Genomic DNA, 6,532 nt, shown 5'->3' with positions numbered 1-6,532 from the left:
AAAGGAGTTGGCTGAGGGTGTGGCTCTGGACTGCTTGGTTTGTATATCAAATGCATTCTCACAGGGGGGTCGCTTGCTATCTCTAGGAATTTGCTGGCTCTGGGAGCCTCTTTAGGATGAAGGCCCCAAATGCCAGAGCATTAAAAGTACAGAAAGTAAGAAAAATCCATCGGTACAACCCTAGCCTCCCACCCAAACCCACTCCCTGACCGGAGTCTCGGAGCCCAGCTCTGTCTGCACCCTGCGGCTCCTGCCCTCTGAGGCTGAGGTACGCTTGGCGGCCCCTTGAGTGTATCATTCTTTTTCTCTCTTCACAGGTCCCACCCTCCCCAGGCAGGTTATAGAATATAGTTATTGGCCTAATGGTCTAGAGGGCAGGTAAGGACAGACCCTGAAGAGGGTGCCGGCTTTCTTGCGGGGACATGGCCGCTGTGTTCAAACAAATGGGGCGGGTGCTATTCCTTAGGATGGAGGAGGGAGCCATTCCCCAGGCTCAGGGGGTTCTGGGAAATCAGGATTTTCAAGTACCTTGACACAAGTATTCCAATCTCATATCTCCAGATTCCACTTTCTGCTAATCAGAGCCCTGACCTGGGCAAAGTACACCCTTTTTGAGACAGAGTTTCACTCTTATTGCCCAGGCTGGAGTACAGTGGAGTGACCTCAGCTCACCACAACCTCCACCTCCTGGGTTCAGGTGATTCTCCTGCCTCAGCCTCCGGAGTAGCTGGGATTACGGGCATGCACCACGATGTCCAGCTAATTTTGTATTTTTTTTGTAGAGTTGGGGTTTTTCCATGTTAGTCAGGCTGGTCTCGAACCACCGACCACAGGTGATCCATCTGCCTTGGCCTCCCAAAGTGCTGAGATTACAGGCATGAGCCACCGCACCCAGCCTCTGTTACTCTTATGATTAGAAGCTGGGCCTGGCTCGGCTTTTTCTGCCCTCTGGTGACTGAAGATGGGGATTCCCTTATATGTTGCCGAGAAGGTCTTTGGCGTTCATAGCCGGCTGGTAATCTGTGCATTCACTGTCAGCCTTTCATTATCGGAAGCACCAGTTGCCCCACACAGTCATCCAGTTCCAAGGTCCTTCTGGTCCCTGAGTATTTCTCAAATGTCTAATACATTTCACCTGCTGCTGTATTCCCTTCCACTCATTTGCCGTCCACATTCACGAGTGGCACAAGTTTTAACAAGTGCACTGCTGGCTTTCACCAGGGCTAGGCTGTGCCTCACCTACCAGCTGCTATGAAGTCCTCATTGCCAGAAACACAGGTGACTCAGCTGCAGAATCCCATCTTAGCATCTGCTTTCTTGGAATATTCTTTTCTAAATTAATATTTTTAAAAAGTATTTGTAGAGGCAGGGTCTCCCTATGTTGCCCCGGCTGGTCTCAAGCTCCTGGGCTCAAACAATCCTCCCGCCTCAGCCTCCCTAAGTGTTGGAATTGCAGGTGTGAGCCACTGCAGCTCGCCATCTCAAAATATCCTTGATACCACCGCTTACAGGTTGGTTCCTCAGGAAACGGGCTCTGAGATGGAAACTAGTATGCAGGATGCCTGCTGGAATGCTCTTGGGATTAACACCGCAGGAGAAAGGGTGACCTCAGCTGACCCCAGGGGCCTTTGGAGTTGTCATGGTTTGGGGCACAGGGTCTGAGCCTATATACCCCTGCAATGAACAGTCATCAGATACAGACTGCCCCACAAAAGGACATGACCTTAACAAGAGGATATCTGGGGCCAAGAGCAATTTCCGGAAAGGACAGACAGCTGAAGGCTCTCAGCCAGAAGCACTCCCAGAGTCCTCAGATTTTCAGGGCAATCTGGATGGTGCACCACGCCTCCCACACCTTGCAATCTGGGCATGATTTATCTTAACATACTCCTCACCCATCAAGGTGCACGCTGCCTGCTTGGACATAGGGTCTCTCTTTTGTGATTATTTAACTTGTACTTACATTTCATTCTTCATGGCAGAATTATTTAACTTAAGGGCCTTAAATATCAGGATCTGTGGTGGGCCCCAAAGGCAAGGAATGGGGTGGGAACATCATCTCCCCATGGGCCGTTTTTCTGGAGGCAAATGTACTAACCTAGAGGGAATATTTCTCACTCTTCCTTTAGAACCGAATGTGTAAGGTCAGGGTACAGAAGGCTGATCACTTTGATTAGAAGTACTTGTGAGGGGTTGTTGAATAATCCTACCCACCAGGAATCTAGAACAATGTGACACCACCTTCCGTTTAACATTTCACCTTGGTAGACATGCTTATCACTTGGTAAGAATTCATGTGAGGTTCTAAAAGTAGGTTAAAAGTGAATGAGCTGGGCTCGGTGGCCGAGGCAGGAGCATCACTTGAGGCCAGGAGTTTAAGACTAGCCTGGGCAACACAGCAAGACCCCATCTGTTCAAAAAAATGAATGAAACTGTGATATAGCTGGCCTAGAATTAGAACCAGTACAATGCCATTTTACAATGGGAAAACTGTTTCCATTCTCCTCACAATGACTGCTAGCCATGGCTTCTGTAAACTACTAAGATTACCTTGCAAAATGCAAAGAGAGGACAAGCTGCATACTTTCTCTTATATGTAACTGCCAGAATTGCTGGCCTTTGTTTACCAAAGTAAGCACCCCCAGATAATTCCATCCTGGCGCCAAGTAACCTAAAATTATGTGGACCCCACACCTGTCCAAATAATGTATAAACTAATGTTTATCTTGACCTCTGTAAACCACTTAAGTGGCAATCGGAATGACAAAAGTCCCCTGGCCCTTGGAATATCTGGAGCCCCCTCACCCTCGTCTCAGCCTAGGAGGTGATTGACAGCTTTCATTTCCATCTCCACTCTTCACCCCCACGCCCAAGGTGGTTTTGTGGGTATAAAAAGGTCTTGTCACTCTTCTTTCTCTGCCACGGGTTAGAGAGACGTGAGTCCTCCGTGGTCGCCGGCAATAAACCCTGCAATTTGGCATCCTTTTGTTGTGGTGTTGACTTTCTGTGCTAAGTTCAATGCAACAAAACCACCCTTTAACCATCCTGGTTCAATTCTTAGAGTTTTGTGGGGAGGGGTAGTTCCTTTTCACAGAGGACATTGATTAAAAAGCATTGCTCAATAATGAATGATTATTCATTTATTCACGTAGGGCCTGGCTAGGCCTTAAAGGTATTTCTTACGGGAAGTCTTTGCCACAAAGAAATTTGGCCTATGGTTTCACAGCCACTGATAGGGTGTCCAGGTTGCTTGGTTTCACTTGGGCTATGCCATCCAGGTATGAAACGGTCTCAAAGTTCAGCCTAAACACGTGGGCTGTGAAGCTGCGTGGGATCATTTTAACTCCCAAGACTGGAGTGACGTGTGTATAGTAGCCCTTGTCCGTCCGCGGTCTTATTTATTTATTTACTGAGACAGAGTCTTGCTCCGTTTCTCAGGCTGGAGGGCAGCAGCACAATCTCAGCTCACTGCAACCTCCACCCTCCAGGTTCAAGCAATACTCCTGCCTCAGCCTCCCAAGTGGCTGGGATTGCTAGTAGTAGGTGCCCGTCACCACACCTGGCTAATATTTTTAGTAGAGGCAAGGTGTTGCCATGTTGGCCAGGCTGGTCTCAAACCCCTGACATCAAGCGATCCACCTGCCTAGGCCTCCCAAAGCGCTGGGATTGTAGGTGTAATCCACCATGCCCCTCAGCCTTTCTATTTAAAAGCATCATTATCTCTCACCTAGAAAACAAGGAGGTAATGGTAGCATATTCCAGGTACAACTATAAATAGGATATTACTAGAAAGCAATTGTGGGATGAAGAATTCTAAAATGGTCCCCAGGATCTCTGTCCTCCAGTATCACCCTCGGGTTTTATACCAAGGGTGAGGGGCTTTTGCAGATGTAACTCAGGTTCCATCAGAATCACTGATGGATACAATTCTACCCTTTGCATTTCATCCCTTTGGCCTAAGGCCCAGATGCAAATAAAGCTAATGAAGAAAGTAATAAGTAAACCTTGTAAGTCATTCATTCTTCTCTGTGGATAAGGTTCCAGGTGACTTAAGATTAATCAAAAGAAGAAGATCCTGAGTGGGCCTGACTCAGTCATTGAAAGTCCTTTAGAAGAGGGCTGAAGGTTTTCCTGGGGTCATCCTTCCTGCTGGCCTTGAAGATGCAAGGCACTGTACGTTCTACAGCTGCAAGGAAATGAATTCCACCAGGGAGCTGGACGAAGCACATTCATCTCCAGTGGATCCTCCAGATGGGAATTGCAACCAGGCCAACACTTTGATTACAGCTTTGCGACACCCTGAGCAGAGGACCCTGCTAAGATGTGCCTGGACTCCTGACCCATTGAAACTGTAAGATAAAATATATGTTGTTTTAAGGCAAAAATTAAAGGTAGAAATAAATGCGTTATTATCATTAACATATCTGGGTAATGTTCCTGGTGTCAGAAAATAGACCGTAGAAGAAATGACTTTCAACTCTCTCTCTGCCGTCTCTAGATTTTCTGGGTTCCCAGGTTTGGTTGGACTTTAGGGTTTCTGGGAGTGACTCAGTGAGACCGGAAGCAGTGTTTGTACAGAACCATAACTCTCAATAATCACACCGGAATAATTTCTCATTTGGATTCTTTTCTTTTTCCTCTGCCAGTTGAACTGCTTTGCCCAGCTTGGAATTATTCATAAATTCTTGATTAGCTTCTGAGAAGACAGTTAAAGAGCAGCAGCAAGACGGACGGGGAAAGACAGGACAAGACCACCTTCAAGTGTGGAGAACGTCCACGGTTCGAACCCTGCAGCAGAGTAACATTTGCAAGCGAACCATTCAAAAAACACGAATCAGAGATGATGGCTAGAGCAGCACATGTACTTGATTCAAACATTTCTTTAGTGGTTTTAAAAACAAAGTTCGCTTTCTGGTTGGAGAACACGCCACAGCTGTGACTCAATTCTGACTCAGAGCTTCCTGACCAGCCGACTTTTAGGAGAGGAAAAACAGTTCAGGCGGGTGACTGTGGAGTCACACGGATTTGGTTTCCAGAAACCTGATTCAAGCAGCCTTCTTCCACCATGGAAAATGTGACTTCTTTTCCTGTGACATAGTTTCCTTGTTTACTGTCATTTTTTAAAAAGTAAATTCCTTTCGGAGGAATTTCAGGAAGTTTCAGAGTTGAGCAAAGTGTGCTCCCTGTGTCTCCATCCCACATCCGTAAAATGATGAGGATTCAATAATCTAGTCATGAGGTTCTCGGAACCGTACCTGGGATTAAACAACTGCTCAACCGATGTTTGCCATTATTAGTATTTTACTAAAAAGCTTGCCAAGGTCTCTTTCTGGTCTCCATTTCCTGTACCCTCCAAACTGCAGGCCCTACGTGTCAGCCACACTGTATGCCTTAAATATCGGTCGTAGTTGTTGTTGTTGCTCTTTGAGATGGTCTCGCTCTGTCACCCAGGCTGGAGTACAGTGACACAGTCTCGGCTCACTGCAACCTCCACCTCCCGGGTTCAGGTGATTCTCCTGCCTCAGCCTCCCAAGTAGTTGGGATTAAAGGCGTCCGCTATCACACCCAGCCAGATTTTGTATTTTTAGTAGAGACGGGGTGTCACCCTGTTTGCCAGGCTGGTCTTGAACTCCTGACCTCAGGTAATCCACCAGCAACCACCTCAGCCTCCCATCGTGCTGGGATTACAGGCGTGAGCCACAGAGCCTGGGACCATACTGGTTGTTAAAGGTTAAATTATGTCCTTCTCACTCTGGCCCTAAAAACAACATATATGTTCATCTCATCCCCAGTATTCCCCAGTATTCTTATTTGAAAGCCAGGTTGTTGCAGACATAATTAGTCGGGATGAGGTCAGTAGGATGTGCATAAGTTATATGCAAATACTATACCATTTTATATGAGGGGCGGGAATATGTGCAGATTTTGGTAGCTCCAGACAATTCTGGAACCAATCCCTGCAGATGCCAAGGAATGACTGTGTAGGTGACAACTTATTATCTGCAGTTGGCATTTGAAGTGGACTCAATCTTGTGAGACAGCCTTCAACCTGTGGGGTCTGATGCTATCTCCAGGTAGATAGTGCCTGAATTGAATTGAATTATAGGACACTCAGCTGGTATCCGCCGGAGAATCTGCTAGAAAATGGGTCGGTGGTGAGGATTGCTGAGCAGAGGTCACAGACAGGATCTGTGTCGTGCAAGGAGACGTTAAAAAGAAAAGGTTTGTTTCTTCCTCTCACTTTCATTCTGAAAATCTCTGCCTTCTACTGGAGGGTTAAGTCTACTCATATTTAATGAACTATTGATGTGCTTGGGTTGCGTCTACTTTTTTGTTATTGTTCTTTACGTATCTCATCTGTACTTTATTCCTCTGTTTCTACATTTCTGCCTTCTTTTGGAGGAAATATCTCAAAAAATGTTGGTTATGTTTTCGTTGTCTGCATGAATTTTTAGCAAAAAAAGTTTTTTCTTTTTTTTTCTTTTTTAGTGGTTGCCCTAAGGATTACTATATGTATACAGGTACACACACA

Source organism: Callithrix jacchus, chromosome 19 (genome assembly GCF_049354715.1).
Source record: "Callithrix jacchus isolate 240 chromosome 19, calJac240_pri, whole genome shotgun sequence".
Classification (NCBI taxonomy): domain Eukaryota; kingdom Metazoa; phylum Chordata; class Mammalia; order Primates; family Cebidae; genus Callithrix; species Callithrix jacchus.
The sequence above is the reverse complement of the archived record's forward strand: the minus strand, read 5'-3'. Positions refer to the sequence as shown.